The sequence below is a fragment of the Suncus etruscus genome, chromosome 4 (assembly GCF_024139225.1).
Source record: "Suncus etruscus isolate mSunEtr1 chromosome 4, mSunEtr1.pri.cur, whole genome shotgun sequence".
NCBI lineage: Eukaryota > Metazoa > Chordata > Mammalia > Eulipotyphla > Soricidae > Suncus > Suncus etruscus.
In genome coordinates this window covers 64,810,681-64,834,851 of record NC_064851.1, presented here as the reverse complement: position 1 = coordinate 64,834,851, position 24,171 = coordinate 64,810,681, and the positions used below count along the sequence as shown (strand labels likewise).

General features: G+C 34.8%; 1 pseudogene; it reads right to left on the bottom strand.

The window, feature by feature from the left end:
* Positions 1-11,497: 11,497 nt before the first annotated feature.
* On the bottom strand, positions 11,498-12,871 carry LOC126007098 (palmitoyltransferase ZDHHC7-like; annotated as a pseudogene).
* Positions 12,872-24,171: the final 11,300 nt, after the last annotated feature.

Here is a 24,171-nt window from a genome sequence, read left to right as displayed (position 1 = left end):
TTCACTAACATTTCATCTAAATATGCTGGGAATAGAATTATGCAATTTAGAGGTTGACTTTCTACTGATTCAATGAGTAGATAAGACTAACACCTGGGCAGGTGAATAAATATGGTGTCTGAATCTTCAAGAGTATGCATGAGGGGCTGGAGCCATGGCACAAGTGGTAAATCTGCATTGCCCACGCTAGCCTAGGATGGACCGTGGTTCAAACCTGGGCGTCCCATATGGTCCCCCAAGCCAGGAGCCATTTCTGAGCACATATCCAGGAGTAACCCCTGAGTGTCACAGGGTGTGGCCCAACCCCCCACTCCAAAGAAAAGGATCTGCATGGCACTTCAATACTTCAATAGATAATGTAGGCTTGGTTCCTGAGTCAGGCCTCAGGAATGGAGGTGTCCTTGAATCCTAGGCAAAAGTTGCTATGTATCTTAGGACTGAATATGGTAAGCCTAGATTTAGTGTCCCTATTTATCAACCTAGAATGAAGTCAGTCTTTGAGTTTGGTTTTTGGGAGCCAGAGTAAAGTATAGACCCATTAAGAGAAACTGGTCTAGGAGCAGGAAGAAATATTGAGGACTCAAGATAAAGACTTCACAATATAATTCAGGTTTATACTAGCTAAATCTATCGAGCTATTTCTGAGACTGGGACAGATCATTAACTTTAGTACTAAGAGGCTGGACTGTGTTTCAGTGGCTGGCTCTGAGTTGGTAAAGCCTTCATTTCAGGATAAATGATAAAGTCAGGAGCTAACTACATTTTACTCTCTCAAAGAGTTTTTACAAATTGGACTTGCAGTACTTGTGGAATTGTGATGAGGGGAAGTATAAGATTATCTTTTATAATGTGCCTTCTTTTCAATATGTTTTATATTTTTCCACGTAGCATCTAAAAGTTATAATCCCTTATATAAACTTTATACCTCCAGTGAAGAAATTTTCATGTACAGTTGTTATAATGATATTTCTGTATGGAAAGGAATGATATAGCCCACCCCCCAAAAATGGCAGCTAGGTCCTATACTGTAATTGTCACTGTCATTCAAAAATTTTCTCTGTATGCTTTGTTTTATAGCTACATAGATATATGTATATGTGTGTATATATTTTCAAATTGAGTCATAAATAAAATATAAACTTGCAAGATATTTTAAAATGTACATGATTTGATACTCATACATTGTGAAAAGATGCCTATCATATAGTTAATTAAAATACCAGTCAGCTTACATTTTTTTCTTATGCTGAGTGACAAGACCATATCAATTATACTCTCGACAAATTTGAATTATGCAGTAAAGAATTAACAACTGTAATAACATTTTGCATTAGATCCTCAGAACATAGTTATTTATTACTAAAAACTTGACCTTTATCAACTTCTCTTTGCCTTACGTATTTGTTTCTGACAACCACTTTTCTGCTGTTTATAAACTTGAGTCATTTTTAGAGCCTACATATAAATTATAATAGCAAGGACTTATCTCTCTGCTTTATTTAACTGGATATAATGCTTTCAAAGTACATCTTTATCTTTTTTGCCAATTTGCTAATGAACAGGTTGTTTATATGTTATGACTGTTGTGAATAAGTTGCAGCATGCCATGCAGATCTTTTTAAATATACTGTCTTAATTCATATACCTAGAAAGTAATATGACAAATCATATGGTAGTTTTATATTTAACTTGTTCATAATCTCTCACACTGTTTATATTAGTGAAAACACCACTTTCCATTGCTATTAAAAGCACACTAGTTTCCTATTTTATCCAAATCTTTCCCAATATTTAACATTTGCTTTTCTGATAATAGTGATTCTGATAGTTATATCGTGATATGGTAGTTTAGATTTTTATTTATCTGAAATTTAGGGATGTTGGATACCTCTGGTCATTTGTATGTCATTTATTATTAGAAGCTTAATTTATTTAAAAATAGTTTTGGTGGTTGTGTTATTGGGTTATGTGAACTGTTAATATATATAATTATATAATAAAATAATTAAAATTATAAAATTAAAATAGATAATTATATAACAATATACAATACAGTATATAACAGACTATGTTATATATGTTATATATATATTTTATATTATATAATGATGTACTACATCATTATATAATAATATGTGATATGTTAATGACATGCACAATATAATAACATATGTTAATAACCTATGATATGACAATCACCTATTTTACACATTGTATTATTGTGTTATATTATTATTAACATATCACATATGTTAGATGATTAATGATACTATGTTATTATATATTATATTGTATATCATTATATATCATATATGATACATAATACAATTACAGTCATATCTTAAATAATTATATATATATTTAAATTTTATTGGTGTATTAATAAATTATAATTATAACTACATAAATACAATATAAATAAATAAAGTCATCATAAAATTTAATATTAAAGGGGCTGGAGTGGTAGAACATTTACCTTGCAAATGGCCAACCCAGAATGGATCCTTTTTTAATCCCCTGAAACCCAGATGGTCCCTAAGCTGGAAGAGATTTCTGAGCTCAGTCAAGAGTAACCCCTGAGTGCTGCTGGTTGTGACAAAACCCTCCCAAAAGTAAATGTATCTAAATATAAATTTATTTATACATAAATACATAATATATAACATATAATATATAATGCATTATGTATTCTTAATACATATCCATAATATATGAATTCTTGATATATATTACATACTCATATACCATATATAAATTCCTATTATATATAATAATTTATTAGACCCTTATTTTATATATATTTTGAAAATGTTACATACCAATTATTAGTTTTCTTTGTAGTGTTATTGGTATTTTCATTTTATTTCATTGTCTTTTAGTGTCAGATTCAAAATAACAACATGAAAATTTATGCCAAACAAGTTCTTTATTTTAAGTTACTGTGTGATTTTACAGTAACTTAAAGTTTTTATTTATCTTGAGTTAATTTTTCTAAAGTGGTGAGATGTTCAAGTATTCTTCAAATGAACAGTTTTCTTCTAATGCAATTAATACAAAAATATTCTCTTGAAGTTGTAAATTAATTACTATTTTACTGTTACATGCAATTATGATTATTGATTTTTGTTTGTTTGTTTGTTTTCTTCTTTTTTGTTTTGGGGTCACACCCGGTGATACTCAGAGGGAGGTTACTCCTGGCTATGCGCTCAGAAATCGCTCCTTGTTTGGGGGACCACATGGAATACCTGGATATCGAACTGATCCATCCTCAGTCAGCCACGTACAATGCAAATTCTCTATCGCTGCTGTGCCACCGCTCAGGCCCAAATTATTGATTTTTTAAAAATTTTTTGGGAGGCCACACCAATTTGATGCTCAGAGGTTACTCCTGGCTATGTGCTCAGAAATCACCCCTGGCTTAGGGGGACCATATGGGATGCAGTGGGATGGAACCGTGGTGCATCCTAGGCTAGTACTTGCAAGGCTGACACCTTATCTCTAGCGCCACATATCTGACCCCATTAACTATTATTAACAAAAAATAAAATTTCATTAAATATATTACTATCTAGTTAGTGTAATGATCAGCATCAAATCAGCATCAAAATCCCTAGGGTTTTCATGATTGTATTCTTACTCACAGAAGATTATATACTAACATCGTATAATCCACAGTTCCCATAGATTGATTCTCTTTATAGTAGTTATAACACTATTAATAATAATCATAATAATTTTTTTTGGTGTTTGGGTCACACACGGCAGCGCTCAGGGGTTAATCCTGGCTCTATGCTCAAAAATCGTTCCTGGCAGGCTCTGGGGACCATATGGGATGTCAGGATTCAAACCACCAACCTTCTGTGTCTAAGCCTTAAGGCAGACACCTTACCTCCATGCTGTCTCTCCGGCCCCTACTTTTGCTTTTTTGAACCACATCTAGTGTCACTCGGGGGTTGCTCCTGGCTATGCTCTCAGAAATCGCTTCTAGCCCAGGAAACCATATGGGATGCAGAGGGTTGAACCAAGATCCGTCCTGGATGGGCCTTGTGCAAGGCAAATGCCTTGTGCCCTAAAGCTATAATTATTTTTATAGGCTCTAGAAAATCAGAGCTTCCAAACACCCATTTCCTTTTATGTGCCACATAGCAGAATGTTAAGATATCATGTGCTATTTATTTTCATCCACTGGAAATATTTTTTCTATTTTACTTCTTATAAAAATGTATTGTCATAAAACTAGTACAAGATATAGAGGGTATTCTATTCCATCTAGTGGATAAAGTGGAAATCATTCCTTTTTACCCATTTTCTATTAGAATATCTTTTGTGCAATGAAATGTAATTTTATGTCCCTTTAGTTAAAATTATATTATAAATAAACATTTCTGATTTAACTTAATCATATGTTACTAGAAAATATTCGGATAGTATTGATTATTTAAAGAAAATTTCAAAATAATGATGTGGGAATTTTCCTGTTAGCTTAACATTTTCTAGGCATTTGACTGCTGTTTTTTTTTTTTATTTTTCACCATTAAAGGATTTTTTTGATTATATTGGCATGATGTTGCTGATTTTTCAGGTCCTTAGAAAGATGAGCAATTGTTAGTAATCCAAACAGGATCTGACCTTTATTACTTTAGAATAAAAATATTGATTTATAATTTAGATACGTTTTAACAATATAGATTTTTAAATATTTTTATAATTTTTGATAATATAGATTTTAATTTCAAAAGGATTTGGAGCATCTCCAAAGCCCAGAACCTGGAAGTCACTTCCAACAATACGTTATCCAATGATGCTGAAGCCTAAGAAATGACTGGCCAGGCAAGTATTGCAACTCAAGCCTGGATATACTTGGGATTAAGAGGTAAGAAGTACTCTGATCATGCTAGAACAACTAGGGTCACACCCATAGGTAGTTTGGAGACCATACATTGCTGAAAATTAATATCAGGGCATCATGCATTTAAGAAATGTAGTCTATCTTTTAACTAGTTTTTCAGGCCCTTACAGAAAGATTTTTATGGCTCATAGTTATTGTACTTAGAATTTTTGTTATATATTTCTGTGTTTGGGGCATATATATTTACTATTTTTAAATTACTAGAATATAATACTAAATTACTCTTATATTTTATATAAGTCTACATTATATACACATTACATAGTATATAAGCATAAGTTCTGTTTAGTGATTTTGAAAACTTTATTAATTTTTGTAGGAAATATTCTTAAACTTTAAATAAGGTTTGTTTTCAAATTTTTATATTTCAACTTTTAAATATGATTTTATATTCCAATGTGAATAGCTCAAGAGCATAGCAAAAATCAGAACTGTTTTAAAGACAAAAATATAAGCACTTTCAATTTTTAATTCTATAGCAGTACACTTACTATATTGTTTAGAATACAAAAAAACTCTGTAGGTCTTATAAGGGAGGTTTGAAATAGCTAAATTACTTATATTCCCTTTAGTCTTTGTATTTGCTCATTTAGCTAGAAACAGCAGAAATATATTAATTTTGCTCAGGACTGTGGCTACTTAGTCATTGTTATCTGTAGTTTGGCAACTATACTGAAGCATACAAGTACATACCTCTGCGGGCCGTTTGCAGTCCTCCGTACAACATTTTGTGGCCCTGCCCTAGAGGAATCTTTTTTGTTTTGTCTTGTTTTAGTTGTTTGGGTCACACCCCACAATGTTCAAGGCTTACTACTGACTTTGCACTCAAGGATCACCCCGACTTTGCCTCCTGCGGCCCCCAGGTAAATTGAGTTTGAGACCCCTGCCAGGGTTCAGTCACAATATTCTTCTACAGCCCTCACTGAGGGCTAGTTGCCAGTAACTATTAATCTCACTGCAAATGTACCCTACAGAAATGAGTTAACCCTAGAAATGCCTCCTTAAAGATTTTATCTAGCTATTAAAATGTTATTTTTTATAATAAGCCAGGTTTGAATATTAAGTCCCACTTCCTTCTATCACAATAGAGTGAGTGATATGAGTTAGATAAGCTGAATATGAATTAGATATTCAGTTAAACTCTTTTCAGTTAAATTCAAAATTGAGTTAGATAAACTGAATGTGAAGTTATTTAAATGCTCTTTGTGCTTGAAACATTCTCTAAGACTTTTCAGTGTTCTCTCACTGATAGGTACAGAAGATCCTCAAGAGAGGTTCAACACAATTAATGAGAGGAAAAATTATATTTGACACCAAAAATGGTGAGACAATAATGAAAGATAAAAAGAAAGAAAAAAAGAAAAAGAAGAGAAATGATGTTTGGACTTATTCCCTATAAGTTTTATTTCCTTTATTTTATTTTAAAATATTTTACTTTGCTTTTTGACTCAAGCATCTTTGTTTTCTATGATATTACAATATTTAAAACACTAAAATACTATGTGGACCTATATTATAACTAAACAAATTTGTATATTTATTGCTCAAAATAAACTTTGAAAAATCACAAAATAACATAAAATTTAGGGATGTGACTTAACTGGTATAACAGATATCTTTCATATGTGATCCCTTGGGTTTGATCCCAACACTATCTGACTCCCTAGTATTGCTGGGTATAGTTTTCATCTCCAAGCACAACCACTACCATGACAACTACATAAAAATATACCTATTTTTAATTTTTGTATCTTTAATATATATTAAATATTTATATAATCTATTATATGTTATTTATGTTTTTATAATATTAAAATATATTTAAGTTGATATGGTTAAAATGGTGTTAAATGTTTAAACTTTTTGTATTGAGGTAGAGTTTTCAGGTGTTGGATAAAGTTTTATTAAAGTCCTTTTAAAAGAGTTATATTGCTACACAATGTGGCTGAATTGTCCAGATTACTGGCTGGATGAGTAATTTTTAGTACTACAAATTAGAATAAATTTAGTACTACAAATAGAATCAAAATTTTAGTACTACAAATTAGAATAAAAATTATTAATTTATAATTTAAATAAAACAGTATTTGTTTGTTATCAGACTAAACCATCTCTCCAACATGTAGATTTCAGCTGGATAGTAAGCACAATAAAATACTAGGCTTAGGGGCCAGAGCAATAGCACAGCAATAGCACAGTAGGGTATTTGCCTTGCATGGGATTGACCAGGGCTCAATCTCCAGCATCCTGTATGGTCCCCAAAGCATTGCCAGAAGCAATTCTTGTGTGTAGAGCCAAGTGTATTCCCTGAACACTGCAGATGTAAAACCCTCCACCCTCATGAAATGCTAGGCTTGTGATATATGATGATAGTATAGGGAGAAGCGGGAATCACCTTTTGTCAAAATAAATATACAATTACAGATTAAATAAATGATACAAATACCTGAAAAGCAGACAATAAGAGAAATCCACAATAAGCAATGAAAGGATAGGCTTGAACATGTCAGAATAATTGGAAATGTGCTAACTGGAGAAACAAACTTGGATCAAAATGTGGCAATTCATGGTCAAAAGGAATCCAAAGTTACAGGTATTTTCTTTTTATGGAAGTATGGGAAAATGCTTTCTATGCTGATTGATAATTTTAGGTAACATGCTTTTCCTGAGGCCCACATTGAGGGTAAGTGGACTACGGAAGAAGGAGAATTGAAACCTCATAGAAAATTCAGAACCTTCCTTTAATGAGCCAAATGAGGATTCATTCGTGTTGTAAAAACAGTTTGAAAAGTACTAGAATCATATGTAAAACATGGCACATGCTATTTGAATAGCATATAAATGGAAAGCAGAACACCAGGATAGATTATGAGGTATAAGCACTGATGGATGTCATATTGACAACCTCTTGCAATATAAATTCACACTTAATCATACCACAACTGTATACAAGACCATTGGCTGCAGTGGGCCATGCTTTTAGATGACATATGCTTTCCTTCATATTAGATACAAAGCAAGGATTCATTTACCTTTTGAATATCCAATTCCGAAGTAACATTGGCAGTAAAACCACAGTTAAATCATAGTGTCTTTGGTGTCTTAAATTGTATTGACTTGGTGAAAAGTTCGCTATAATGTATTATCATTATATCATCAGAAAACTTATGCTATTCTAAGTAATTACTTTTTTTATTCATCCTAACCACCCCTATTTTTAAGCTCCACTTTTTATCACAGTTATTTTAATATATTTTTTCTTTTAACAAAAGTTATTTGATCACGTTTATCCAAAGTATATTTATGGATTCCATAATTTCTATTGAGATAGTATCTGTTCTTTCTTATCTCTTGATTGTATAACTTTATTGTATTGAAGTCAAGTAATGTCCATCTTCCAACTTGGTTATCCTCTTTCAACATTGCATTGACTATTCTAATATATTTTGGCTCTCCATATAAAAACTTTTGACTATATTTCCTAAATTCAGTAAGGTCATTTTCTGAGATTTTTAATTTAGGTAAAATATTATCTTCTGGGGCCATAGTGATCAGAGTGATAGCACAGCTGTAGGACTTTTGCCTTGCATGTGGTTGACCCAGAATGGACCTGGTTTGATCCTTGGCATCCCATATGGTCCCCCAAGCCAGGAGCAATTTCTGAGCGCATAGCCAGGAGTAAGCCCTGAGTATTACCAGGTGTGGCCCAAAAACCAAAAAAAAAAAAGTTATCTTCTTGTCTATATATTGGACTTAAGTAACTGGTGATGAGTTGTAGATAGAATAAAAGCATTGTATGGACTCATTCTCTTTCTCTCTCTCTCTCTCTCTCACTCTCTCTCTCACTCTCTTCTTCCTTCCCTCCCTCCCTCCTTGGTTTTTTATACATATCCTGTTATGATCTTTGGCCTATGTTGAACAATTATTTTTCCTTCCCCCAACCTCTTCTTGTCTATATATTGGACTTAAGTAACTTGTGATGAGTTGTATATAGAATAAAAGCATTGTATGGACTCATTCTCTTTTTCTCTCTCTTTTTCTCTCTCTTTCCCTCTCTCATTCCCTCTTTCCCTCTCTCACTCTCTTCTTCCTTCCCTCCCTTCCTTCCTTGGTTTTTTATACATATCCTGATATGATCTTTGGCCTATGTTGAACAATTCTTTTTCCTTCCCCCAACCTCTGAAAAATAAAAAAAAAAAGCATTGTATGGTCCTAGGTATACATAGGTCTCAGTTTCTGTGAGATTATACCTATGAACTATGAAATTTGTGATTTTATTTAGTTCTTTTTCTGCTTACTGAGAGTCAGTATTGAGTACTAACTAAAGTTGCATATTTTGTTTACCTAGATTAATTAAGCTCTACTTTCCAGTTTTCTCTGAGGCAAGCCTTTACAAGATAAACTGTATTAAGGTGTTTTTTTAAAAATAATTTCTTTCTAGATCTCATTCCTAAAGCATATTTTCCATGTTATTTTTAATGGTGTAAGCCTGTTCAAATTTCTAGATATAAATTTTATCAAACTGTATCTATATGACAGGGAATCTGCACCATTTGACTTTTACTATTGTCTGCTCTCAAATGCCAGAAATTACTGTTATAATTTTGGTTTTACTATTCCAAAAATAGTTTCCACACAAGAACTGCTAGTAAATGTATGCTTTAAATTTAACTTGCAATATTTGGTTAAATGTCTCTCTTATTTGGATGTTAGAATCATCCAACACTCCCCTTGCTAATGGACCTAAAAAAAAGTTTGGTAGTTTAGTCTGCTTGGCTTTAATTCCTATTTTTTTCCCACAAAGTTAGGACTTCTAGACTCCTTACATGTGAATATGAAATATAAAATTATATGTGTATATATTATAATATATTTATTTGAGGGGGGAATTTGACTGCAGCAGGTGATATTTGATGGCTACTTCCAGCTCTGTGCTCGAGTTAATTCTGGAAATGTTCAGAAAATCATGTATCTCTAGGGACCAAACCATGAATAATTACATGCAAAATAAGAGCCTTAAGATCTGTCCTGTATTCTCTCTCAGACCCTGTAATATATTTTTTTAATTACACCAAGCAATTCAAAGGTACTACTCCCTGCTTGGTACTCACAGGTCTTCTGGCAGCACTCGGGGAAACATGCAGTGTGGGGCTCAAACAGGACTTTCTCATATTAAATTAGGAAATAAAACAATTTAGTTACAAACAGGACACCAGCTTTTTATTTACTAGAGATAGATTTAAGAGTTATTAGAAATAATATTTTTATAATTATAGTGATTATATTTTCCCCAAACTATCAATAATTTCCATTATTTTTATGATAAAAATTTTAATAATATATCTAATGAAGTACAATTTAAACTCAAATCTGTTTGTAGTACTTATTTTTTTGAAACTCAGCTGGTAGATGTGGAGGTGGTGGCCACAGCAAGTGGAGCATGACTACATCGAGTCCCACTGGGCCCTTGATTGGACACAGCCCCATCTTCTACTAGCTCTGGGCACAGGCTAAGATGCTGTGAGTCCTAGAGCACCAAACCTGCAGTGGGCGTCAACCTACCACTGCCTCCTGGTGTTCCCCATCTCACATAAAACAATGCTCTCATTCAACCCTTTCCTGGGGCCCGCCATCTCCGTGGGTGGGTCTGTAGGTGAGACGCTGGCTATATCTCACAGCCCAGTGAACCAGGGAGCAGCTGAGGGGAGACATCCTTCATCAAGACCTGTGTCAGAGACCAGGGAGGAGAAACAAATGTAAATGGGGTGGGTGGCATGGGAGAAAACAACCCAAACACCAACACAATAAGCTGCTGCTTAATGGCTCCTGGACACAAACTAGGGCCTGAGGTTGAGGCTGAGTCCAGGCCCAGGCCCTTTGTGGGCGCTTGGCCAATTGACTGGAACAAGAGCCGGTACGCATGCCCTCGCTCTTCTCAGTGGTCTGAGCTTGAGGGCAGGAGGCTGGAAGGACCCGGCAGTTGCTCTTTGGATCAAGAATCTCCCTGGGCAGATACCCATGGAACCCCATGCCCGGAACCCCCTTGGCTGAAACTCTGGGCCCAGGAAATAGCCTGTGACTGATGCAGCAGCAGAACAGATGTTGCCTAAACAACATTCAGACATGTGCGCCTCGTGCAGTGGAATGACTTATTGCTTGCACACATGAACTCGCAGGCACACACGCACACAAGCACACGAAGACTGGACTGAATCAAAGTCATACACCGTCTATGGGGTCAGAGGTCTGAGGTACACCCCCATCTTGGTCACTGTCTGTTCAGTGTTCCTTCCGGCAGATGAATGCAGAGTCCAGGCTTATTGGGCCCCCAATGTTCTGATGTTCTGGTTGTCACAGACTCTGCCCTGTGGCCCAGACAGGTTGGTGGGGCGACTCCATGATGGAGGAGCAGCAGCCCAGGAACTAGAGTTCAGGAGCTCAGAGAGGCGCTCCAGATAGCAGAATTGGTTAGGACCCTCCGTGTCCTCAAGCCCCACAGCTGGGCTGGGCCAGGCACGGCTCAGTGTCCAGATGCAGTAGGAGGACCAGCTAGCGTACAAACCCATGCAGGAACCAAGGCACCCTGTCTCACACAGAGAATGCAGGGCCATCTAAGAGGGACCTGGGCTGCAGCTGCCTGAACTGGAAGCCAACAAAGGGGTTCATCCAGAGCAGGGGCAAGTGTCCCCAAAGACAGACTTTATTCCCTCCCACGGCAGCCCCATCTCCCATATCCAGCCTTTTCATCATTTAAGCCTTTTCATCATTGCAGATATAGTGGATATGGGTTCCGAACATGAAGGCCATGAAGGTAAAGAAGAGGAGGTCCTCAAGGCACAAGAATATTGGATCCGGATGAGGATGACAGGTGGGGAGAAGTCGCTGCATTCTCTCCATTGGTCGCACACACACAGATGATCTGCAGCCCACATAGGAGTAGGGCATTAACCAATGACAGCGCCATGTACAGTGTAAAGAGCACGAAGAAGCTCTGGATCTTCTCCCCCAAGCAGTTGTTCACCTACGGACAATGATGGCCCATCTTCCGGATAACCCTTTCGCAGATACTGCAGTGGTGGCATGCTCAGGCTTAATGCAGCAGTACTTGGAGCACTTGTACATCACCTTGTCAGGCAGCGGTTGTAGGCTCTCCATGTGCTCCTTGGTGGCGTTGCCTTTGGGCACAGCTCCAGGATAATGTTGGGTTCATGCTAATAGCCCAGTGATAAGACAAAAAGACCACCCTGCAATGCAAGTCACAAATCTGGGTTTTATATGCTTAGCTACCTAAGGGTCTAAGACTTCCACTGAAAATAGGCTTCCGAAAGTCAAGGACCCAGAGTCAGTTTTCCACTGGGATTAAATAGCCATAACATCCGTGCGTTAGAGCTGAATGTACAACCCCATGAAGCAGATAAAAGGTATACACATTCAAAGGCCACAAGATACATAATTCATATCTTATAAGGCTAATCTGTTAAGGCCCATCCCAAGTGCAGGGACATGGGTGCTATGTTCATTTGTCTTCAACTCTTATCTGAAGGCCACATTCCCACAAGCTAACAAATGAACAAGGGGGTTATACAGAAGCAGTTTAGGAAAAGCAGAAACTTTCATGGGGACATAGGGAACAGTCAGTAAGCATAGTGTGCAGGTGTGAGCACAAGGCCAGCGGGGCCAGTCAGTTGAAGAGGACACCATTGAGCACCTAGTACCTGAAGTCCTGTGAACTCAGCAGCACTACGAAGGTGACCACAAAGTCGGCGTAGACCACAAGCAGTTGACCACAGAGCAAGCCATGCCACAGCTGTCTCGGATGAACCACACGGACAGCATCAGTTCCATCTGCCGCAGCTGAGGAGGAAGAGGATGAAGGAGGAGGATGAGGAGTCGCAGCTGTTTGTGTTGGTTAGGAGCGAGCACTCGCTCGACGTCCTGCAACCAGTGTCCTGCAGACGGCATGGGGCCCCAGTCGCATACACGGGATTCGCGGGGCTGGTGGGCAACTCCCTTGTGGGGCCTTCAGACACTTGCTGTCCTCAGCACCAGGACTAGAGAGGCCCAGGCGTCAGATCGTTCCAGCGGATGAGGCAGGGCGCATCATACGACGTTGCCATGGACTGGGTGTCTCATTTCCGCCAGCCCGAGGGCGACCACTGAGGCTGGCGGCAGACACAGGATCTTGAACTCGGAGCTGCGAGACCAGAAGTACCAAAATATGTATGTAGTGCTTTTATAATTCAGATACTAGAATGAAAAAAGTGCCAATTGTGGGACCGGAGAGATAGCATGGAGGTAGTCCTTTACCTTTCATGCAGAAGGTCATCGGTTCAAATCCCAGTGTCCCATATGGTCCCCCATGCCTGCCAGAGGCAATTTCTGAGCATGGAGCCAGGAAAAAACCCTGAGCACTTCCGGGTGTGACCCAAAAACCACACATACAAAAAAGTGCCAATTGTGTTATGCTTTAAACTCTAACAGTATCTATCATTTTGATGACCTAAGGTTATTAATGTCCTTTTTCATTTAGACTTTCCTTTGTACCACATCATTTTATACTCAATTCTGCCTTTCTAAGATCATTATTTGATATTGAAGGAATCAATGAATATATTAGTTTTAGTTTTTAAAAAGCTTATTTGAAATTAAATAAACTTTAAGAAGTAGGGTTTTATTAAGAGGAAAGAATAACAAATATCTTTATCTCTTTTTATCATATCAAGAGGTAGTTGACCTATACTATAGAATTTGATATTAAACAAACAACACAGATCTGGTTTTCTTGATTAAAGAAATAATTAAAGTGAAAGGAACCAAGAGTTAGAGGTTAATTTTCAACTTCAATTCTTTTTCTAGACTATCAGGTTTATATTAGAATGAGACACAATAGGTATTGTGCTCTTCACTGAGAACAGAAAAAACTGTTAATAATTACAGTGAAGAGATGCAATTAATATTCTGTAACAAACATAAAAATGTGAGTTTGATATTGCTGCATTGTCCAGCAAAGAGAGTCAAGTGAGTTTTATTCCCCCAGAGAAACACTTATTTTCTATAAGTCAGAAATAAATAAAAGACTTGTCAGATTTCCCAGAGTTGTACAAGACACAGATAGATGAAATTACTTGAAGATCAATGATAGTGACTCCCATATCTTAGATGAGATAGGCCTAACTCACCAGAGATTGCCAATAGAACTGTTTATAGAATAAATTCTAGAACGTATTAGGTACTTTGTTCTTAAACATTAGAAGCAGGAATAGCTAAAGACAACAATATTCTAAACAGGGTGTGATTTTAGTACATATTTTCTTTGTATTTTTCATGTTTTGGTAATATATTTGTGAATGTTATAAAAATTAACATGCTTATACAAAACGTATAAATAGTGAAATGAAGTCTGTGTCTCCTTTTAATTCAAATTAGTAGTGATTCACACTGCAGAGAGGTTTTGAGAAGGTGTTAAAATATATGTGACTATATGTCTGTGATGGTTTTAAAGTTGAAGTAGATATTCTGAGTTTGAAAATTTGTATTGTAGCTTAGATAACAAGATTATACAAGTGTTAGCTTTTAGACTTTTGGTGAACACAAATACTGAATAGTTATTATTACGAAAATTCCAGGACATCTACCAGTGTCCTTATATCAATTTTAGTTTGCTTCTTCCTTCACATCTTCCCCTCCACAGCACTGCTTGGTCCTCTCAGTTTTTTAATTTAAAGCCAAGGTCGTATAAATTTATATGATAATTACAGGTTTTATGTCCTTATATATTGTAGATGAGAGAAATTATTCCATATTTTTCTCTGATTTAATTTACTTAACATGATGCCCTTCAATTTCAAGTTGTAACAACTGAAAATTTACATCATTTGACATAGTTGTATAACATTCTGATATATATATATCTATAAATATATAGTTTTACCATCTTATATATTCATCTATATTAAACTATTTGGGTTATGAACATAGGTTATTGTATATATTGTTGCAAGGAACATGGATGTGATTATATCCTTTTCAATACAATATGTTTGGGTATAGATATTAAGAAGTAAAATTGCTGAGTTATCTGGAAGCTCTATTCTTATCTTTTTTGTTTGATCTAATTAAAGAGCCATGATTTACAGTTATAGTCATTTTTTTAGGCATAAAAATATGCCAAAGTCAATCCCAACATCAGTTTTAACTGACATTGCTAGTACTCACATAGTTGTCATTCCTCCCACCCTCCATTCTCATCTCCTGATTGCAACCCTGATGGACATCTTATAAAGATTGGTGGCTACAGATTAGATCTCATGTTTTCAGTGTTTTTGAGCCCGTGCTTTGCATTTATAGCTATACCACTCTCCCACATCAGTAATATAATAAAAGTCTTGAACTCTGTTCCCCACTACTTCCCTATATAATCTTCTTCCTCCTGGCCTTATTTTCTTTCCTTCTCTACCCTTCTCCCTTTTAATCTCTGGGTTGAATTATTGAGGCACCTTCCTCTTTTTGCCACATGAATTTCCTCATTCAGTTATTCTATATGCCACAAACAATACCACAGATAGTGCCTACTATGTTTGATAAATGCCATTCTCACTGGTGTGAAATGATACATCAGTTTTGTCTTAATTAGAATTTTCTTAAGAACACATTGATACTGAACACTTTGTCATCTGTCTACTGAAAATCTCTTTTTATATTTCTGAGACTTATCCATGCTTTTATGCATAGATGTGGGACCAAATAATATTCCAACCGAGTGAAAGTAATTTTTTCTCAACACATCCTTGTCAATACTATTTTTAGTGTTGCTGTTTGTTAGTTTTTTTGGCCATATCCAGTGGCCCTCAAAAATAAATTCTAAGGAAGATTATAGAATCATATATGGGATATAATTCTGAATGACTCCTCTACTAGCACTCTAGTTCTTTAGCTAAATTTTACTCTCTAGCCATCTTGCTTCCATGAGCCAGAATTTTTAATATGTCTTATAAAAAAGATAACTAGCTCACCCATATTTTTATTTCATATGCATTTACACATCATTATATGCTCTTATTTTAAATCATTGGCCTGTATAGGTACAAAGAAAAGAGCTTTTAGTATTAGTCTAATATGTGTTCTTATTAATATTCATTACTGTTGAAGGAAACTCTCAAAGTAAATATTACTGTTTATAAAACAGGAAACTTTGAATGTCCATTCCCATGAACACATACTTTCTAAAATAAATTTTACAGCATAAACATTTATCTATAACTAAGTTTTTCAAGAAAGAACATAATATTTTATTTGGGGGTAATTTATGTATTAATATTTTATAAATGAAGTTGTAGATAAATTTATTATTAATTAACAAATTAATTTATTTAATAAATATTTAACAAACATCCATTGATGACATTTGTTGTGTATGATTCTGAAAATACAAAATCAAACAAGGTAGTCTCCATTTTCATCTACTAGAACATGCACGACTACAACTATGACACTTTCAACACTTTTTTAAACAAGTTTTGAGTTGGAACAAAGTTCATTTTACAAAATTCCCGTAAATATTTTATTTTAATATTTTTTATCTTTATTTAAGCACCATGATTAGAATCATGACTGTAGTTGGGTTTCAGTCATATAGAGAATACCTCCCTTCACCAGTTATGAATTCCCACCACCAATGCCCACCCTCCCTCCTCAAATACTGCCTACATTTAAGATAGGCATTCAACTTCTCTCACTTATTAAGATTGTCATGATAGTTGTTAGTGTAGTTATTTCCCTAATTGAATGCACCACTTTTGTGGTAAGCTTCATATTGTGAGCCAGTCCTCTGGCCCTCATTTCTAGTGTCTCTGGGCATTATTACAATAATGTCCTTAATTTTTCTTAAAACCCATAGATGAATGAGACTATTCTGTGTCTATCTCCCTCCCTCTGACTCATATCAGTAAGCATAATAGATTTCATATACATTCATGTATAGGAAAATTTTATGACTTCATCTCTCCTGATGGCTGCAAATATTCTATTGTGTATATGGACCAAAGTTTCTTTACCTATACATCTGTTGAAAGACATCTTGGTTGTTTCAGAGTCTGGCTATTGTAAATAGTGCTGCAATGAATATAGGTATGAGGAAGGAATTTTTGAATTGTACTTTTGTATTCCTAGGGTATAATCCTAGGAGTAGTATAGCTGGATCATATGGGAGCTCAATTTCCAGTTTTTTGAGGAATCTCCATATTGTTTTTCATAAAGGCTGGACTAGACTGCATTCCCACCAACAGTGAATAAGAGTTCCTTTCTCTCTATATCCCCGCCAGAACTGATTGTTCTTGTTCTTTGTGATGTGTGCCAATCTCTGTGGTGTGAGATGGTTATTTCTTCATTGTTTTAATTTGCAAATCCCTGATGAGTAGTGATGTGGAGCATTTTTTCATGTGTCTTTTGGCCATTTGTATTTCTTCTTTGAGGAAGCGTCTTTTCATTTCTTCTCCCCATTTTTAATGGGGTTAGATGTTTTATTTCTTGTTAAATTCTGTCAGTATCTTGTATATTTTCATTATTAGCCTCTTATTTGATGGGTAAATAGTTTCTCACATTCTGTGGATGGCTTTTGTATCCTATGTACTATTTCCTTTGAGATGCAAAAGTATCTGAGCTTAATATAATCCCATATGTTTATTTATGCTACCACTTTATTGGAGAGTGCTGTTTCCTCCTTGAAGATGTTTTCAGTTTCAATGTCATGAAGTGTTTTACCTATGTGTTGTTCTATATACCTTATAATTTAAAGTCTGATATCCAGGTTCTTAATTCATATGGATTTGACCATTGTGCATAGTGTTAAATGGGGGGATCTGTATTCAATTTTTTGCAAGTTGCTAACTGGTTTTGCCAACACCACTTGTTAAAGAGGCTTTCCTTGCTTCATTTCGGATTTCTTACCCTTTATTTCAAAGATTAATTGACTGTACATTCTCTGAATACTCAAGTATATTCCACCTATCTTAGAATCTGTCTTTATTCCAATACTATGCTGTTTAAATAAATATTGCTTTGCAATACAATTTAAAATTGGAGAAAAGTAATGACTCCCATATTCCTTTTCTCAAGTATTGCTTTAGCTATTTTCCAAATGAATTTCAGAAGTGTTTTATCCGCTTCTTTGAAGAATGGCATGGGTACTGTAGAGAGATTGCATTAAATCTGTACAGTTTTGGGGGGAGTATTGCCATTTCAATTATAGTGATCCTGTCAATCCATGAGCATGGTATATATTTCCATTTCATTGTGTCCTCTCTTATTTCTTAAAGCAGGCTTTTTTGTATAGGCCTTTTGCCTCTTTAGTTAATTTGACTCCAAGATATTTGAGTTTGTGTGGTACTAAGTAAATGAGATTGTTTTTTAATGTCCATTTCTTCTCTATCATTATTGGTTTCTAAGAAGGCCATTGATTTTCCTTGTTAATTATGTAGTTAATTTTGTAGTAATTTCATTGCTATATGAATATTGTTTCTAGAAGACTTTTGGTAGTGTCTTTAGAGTTTTCTAAATATAGTATTATGTCATCTGCAAATGGTGAGAGTTTGTCTTCTTTCTTTTCTATCTGGATGCCCTAGATATCTTTTCTTGCCTAATTGCTAGGGCAAGTACTTTCAGAACTATGTTGAATAGGAGTGGTGAAAGAGGGCACCGTTGTCTTCTACCAGATTTTAGAGGAAAGGCTTTTAGGTTATCTCCATTAAGAATAATATTTACCATTGGCTGTGGTAGATGGCCTTGACTATATTGAGATTTTTATTGTTTTAATTGTTTTATTTACATTAAATTCAAAAATTAAAATTTTATTTTTAATGTGATACTATAAAATCATAATGATTTGAATCAAGAAAATAGTTTTAATATATAGTCTAAGATGTTCTTTTCCTTATATTAGCTATAAATCCACTAAGAAAGAGTAGTGTCATTAAAATTTCTTCTTATTAGATAATAAGATTTAAGCTTTCAGTATTACATATTTAATTGATAGTGCCATGTTTCCTTATTTGTTGTAGAAATATACTTGTAATAACTTTAATTCTATGTTTTAATCCTTCCAGAATTCTAAATGACACAAATTTGTGGGTTTTTTTTGTTTGTTTGTTTGTTTTGGTTTTTGGGCCACACCCTGTGACGCTCAGGGGTTACTCCTGGCTATGCGCTCAGAAGTTGCTCCTGGCTTCTTGGGGGACCATATGGGACACCGGGGGATCGAACCGCGGTCCGTCCTAGGCTAGCGCAGGCAAGGCAGGCACCTTACCTCCAGCGCCACCACCCGGCCCCAAATTTGTGTTTTTTTTTTATGTCTTAAACACATGCTTCATGAGTCTCAAAACACAGAGACATTACTATAGATAATTATATCCAGTTGTGCCCAGATTACTTTTTACAGAATAGAGATAGTAACTTAACTTCTTTGTTTAATGATCAGTAGTGTTTTTGGATCCTTTGCTTTGCTTATAAATTTCTATATAAAATATCTATATACACATCTAAATAGATTTTTAGAATCTAATGGGACAGGAACTAGTTAAGCTAAGATTTATCTTGTTGCCAAAGCTTGTTTAACAACTCTTAGGCAGTTTTATATCCTCCATGAAAAGGATCTAAATATAATGCACCTGCTTTCATATAAAAGAATATCAAAATCAGGTTAGAATATTACAAAGGTCACTCACATTTTATTCTAACAAACTTTATATTTTTATATTTTTAAAATTAATATCTTTATTTAAACATCATGACTACAATCATGTTTATAGTTGGTTTTTCAGTTATAAAAAGAACACCACCTTTACCACTTCCCATCTCACTTCTCCCCATGCCCTGTACTTGATACAGGTATTTCATTTCTCTCACTCACTACCATTGTCATGATAGTTGTCAGTGTAGTTATTTCTATAATTGAACACTAACTACGATTTAAATGGCTCCTTACTAGCTTAGTCTCATTCTTTTATAAGGTTCTTTTTTACTACTAAAATAGATTTTAATGGTAACTTTAAAAATTAAGGAATGTTTAGGCTCAAGAACTTGCATAGATTTCAGGAGTGTGTCCAAAGATTTTTATTCCAGTATAATTTCAGCACTTAGTGGTATCTGAGCACCACTAATGTGATCTACTTGAACTGACATACCACTGAATAGAACTCATGGCTCAAGGTAGTATAAAGCTGAAGCAGACCACATATTTAAGCCCAGTATTGAACTGTCCAAATAAAACTAGGAATGTTCCCTAGGTCTTCAGAGCAAAGGTTGGGTGACCCAAAATAAATTAACTAAAGAAATAAACATAATATTAATAGTACATTAAATTAAGTCAAAATAATTGAATGTACATTTTGTTTAAATGTGAATATATCTTGGTCATTTCATATATCAGAACTAAGTATTTTGGTTTTATTTTAATTTAATAATCCACTTTATTGTATTTATAATCATACAAAACTAAATACTTTGTTTTAAACTAAATAGATTTCTTTTTGCTCATCTAAATTTATCAAATTTATTATGAATAGTGATGTTATATTTATTAGTTTATGATGGTAAGATAGAGCTCTATTTTAAAATGATAGAAGTAAACCTCTTCTAAGGATTTAAATACAGTAGTATCAGAGGTATTGTTCTTAGGTATATTATCATAACATGCATGACAATCACAGCAAACTCGAAAATTCATCCATGATTATTTCACTGTATTAACTAACTTACAAACTTAAAGAAGAAATACTAATTGTCATCTGCCAGAGTTTAGTACACCTTTTTCTTTTGGGAGGGGGCACACCAAGTGATGCTCAGAGGTTACTCCTGGCTATGCACTCAGAAATTGCTCCTGGTTTGTGAGACCATATGGGACCCCAGGGGATCGAACCGAGGTCCGTCACAGGTTAGCGTGCAAGGCAAATGCCCTACCACTTGCGCCACCGCTCAGCCCCAGAGTTTAGTACACCTTAACAAAAATGTATGGATCTTCTGGTGAGTTCCCCCATATTAAAACTCTACTCTTGGGACTTTTTTTTGGGGGGGGGCATATGACCAACTCAGGTTTGATTCTCATATGGTCCCATAAACACCTCCAGACAGATTCCTGAGTGCAGAGCTAAACATAGTCCTTGTGCACTATGGGCCATACAAGGTTTAGTTCTTTTAATCCTCTACTGTTGTTTGGGACCAGTCATAGTATAGACCTTGGGACATTTGCCTTGCACAAAGGGGACCCAGGCTCGATGATCAGAATTCTGATCCACCAAGAAATGTCAGGAGAAAAATTCCACCATGCCAAGCCAAAGATAAAACAGCAGTAAACGATTCATATTCCATGATTTCCATGTATCAGGTTTGTTGACAATTATGAAGATTTGATAAATAAAAAATTTTTTTTGTTTTTGTTTTTTGGGCCACACCTGGTGATGCTAAGGGTTTACTCCTGGCTCTGCTCTCAGAAATCACCCCTGGCATGGGGGACCATATGGGATGCTGGGGATCAAACTGCGGTCTGTTCTGGGTCAGCCACATGTAAGGCAAATGCTCTACCACTGCACCGTCGCTCCGACCCTAGAAAATGAAATATTTTAATATAAAATTCTGATAAGCTAAGCAAATAAAATTCTTTAATAAATTATACACTTGTGCTCTAACTAAAACATAATTTTATTGTTTTATTTATTTATTTATTTTTGACACCTATTCCCTTTGATATATACCAGAATAACAATAACATTGATATCATACTCGTTATAATAATCTCTAAATCATCTTATTCCAAATAAATTATATCTTTGCTGCGGTGTACATTGTCTCTTTTTCACTTCCATACTTTCCTTTCCCTTAAACAGATTCTTTCTTTAGAATAATTTTCTAACGTAGAATTTGCCATTTATCTATTCTTGCAAAGATCTTACTACATATAAAGGCCCTACAACACATATAGCTAAATACTATATAATGTTTAAGTCCTTCGTGCATTTGTGCCAATATTTTCTCCCTTAATTTAATCTCCTTTCTCGTCTTTGTGCTGCAGTATTTCTTGATTTGTCGGTCCTTCAAAAATACCAAGTCATTCCGACCCTAGGATCCTGGCACCAGCTACTCTCCTGGTTACTTCATACTTGCTTTATAGGCTCTTTTTTTGTTCTTCTTATCCCAGCTTAAAGAACAGCTTTCTTATCTTCCATCCCAAATCAGCTAATTAATTCTTTCTTAAACTTTCAGAAAATTTTAATTCTGTCCCAGTATTTGTGTGATAACATTTGCAGAGTTCTCCTGCAAATTTGTTTATTGCCCATCTGCAGCTCTGGATGGAGCAGTGATTGCAGTGGAGGTCATGATTATGATGAAGAAAAGGCCAATTCATTGACATCAAATGGTCAAGAATTGCAGCTGTGGTTAAAACCTGTGTTATCACTACATAATTAAAACTTCTTTTACTCAGTTTCTCACTTGTAAATTGAAACGAATGATAGTATCTGCCTAATAAAATAGTAATGAATATTAAATGTATTAAATAGGGATTGAGGCATTTTAAATATATGAGAAATTTAATCTACTATTCATTTGTGGAACTTAATTTGTGGAAGAGTAGTTGAGTGAACATATGAGTGAACACATAATAAATATAAAATAGAAACAACTTTTATCCTATAATTTATATTGAAGTTTTTCTTTTATAAAAGATATTTTATAAATGTATTTTGGTACTAAAATATTGGTATATATAACAAATAAAAATTAATTTTCAATAAGAAAATGTCTTATATGTGTGAACTTTAAGTTACTCTTTTTCTTCAGTTGTTTTTCTATGAAATGGAATCCCCTAAGAATGTAAGGCAAATAACAATAATAAAGAGAGTGCCAGTGGCGCTTAAATTAGATATTGCCTCTGTGAATAACTCTATGGCTATAATATAAAACAGGTTTAATTGTAAATGGGAAAGAATGTAAATTATGGTTTAATTGAAAATGCCATGGAGACATGAAAAAGGACAGAATGTAGTAACCTAAATTGGGTGTAGGCCAGGCCAGTACTAGTAAGAACTCTTCTTTATTTTTTAAATAATAAAAATATTTTTTGCATTTGAAACAATTTCTCAGAATTTGGTTGAATACAACTATTACCTCAGTTTTCTAACTGTATTCAGGAAAAATTTTATCTTTGATATTCCTCAAAATTGAAGTTTTAGAAAGTTTATTATTCACAAATGCCCACAGATTTGTATAGTTCTGATCTGTATTGCTGAAAACCTAAAAATTTTCAGGGGGTTCTGGTCTAGATTATTTTTTATTCTTGTGGGTTTATTTTCCCTCAGAAATAACAGCCTATTAATTTGGTTGTGGTTGGAAAATATGCTGCTTCCTCAGCCTTGGGGATAGAAAATATAATCTGTTTCTTCCTTTAGAAAAAGAAGAAATTTAATATAATATTTTCTGTTTCATGTATCTTTTATGTATCTTGGGCTTTAGTTCCCTGGCATATAAAGAATACTTGCAATATTGCAATAGATTTTATGATTTATCAGCATTGCTTTTACTCTGAAATATCACTTTGTTTATTCTTGCACAAGTGGAAGAACAGTCAATATCTTCCTAATGTGGTAGTTTTCATTATTATTACCACTTAAGTCATGGAAAAAAATCAAGTAATAGAGAGGTTAAATACCTTCCTCACGATTACTGAGAATATTCTTCTATGACTAAGTAGATTTTTTTAGCTCAAGCTCAGAGATCATAGAATCACTTCTAATAGGCTGATAGTACCCCACTCAGCTAGATGCTAAACTATAATGGAGATTAATGGCCTATATTCAACTTTAACTTTAAAGAATTTGCCACATGAAAAATGTGACATAAATATGCAATATTTGTGATAATATTCATCCTCCTGATGATCCTACTCAGTTATTCAGAGCACAACCTATTTCTATAACTTAGACTCACTAAGTTATAGAATTTGATTCATTATGAACTTAATTTCAGAGCCCAGTGGAAGAGTTCAGATGCCTGTCTTACAGAGGTATACAGTCATGAGTTCAATTACTAGTGCCAGTACAGATACAGAATGTTCTTTGTGACAGCTGTTTTTTGTGAGCCAGCAAATCTACTGTCTGTGATTTCCAAGAATTGCAATCAGTTGATGACACTGCAGTGGTGTGTGTGTGTGTGTGTGTGTGTGTGTGTGTGTGTGTGTGTGTGTGTGTGTAAACAATGCATTGAAAAAGTATGACTCT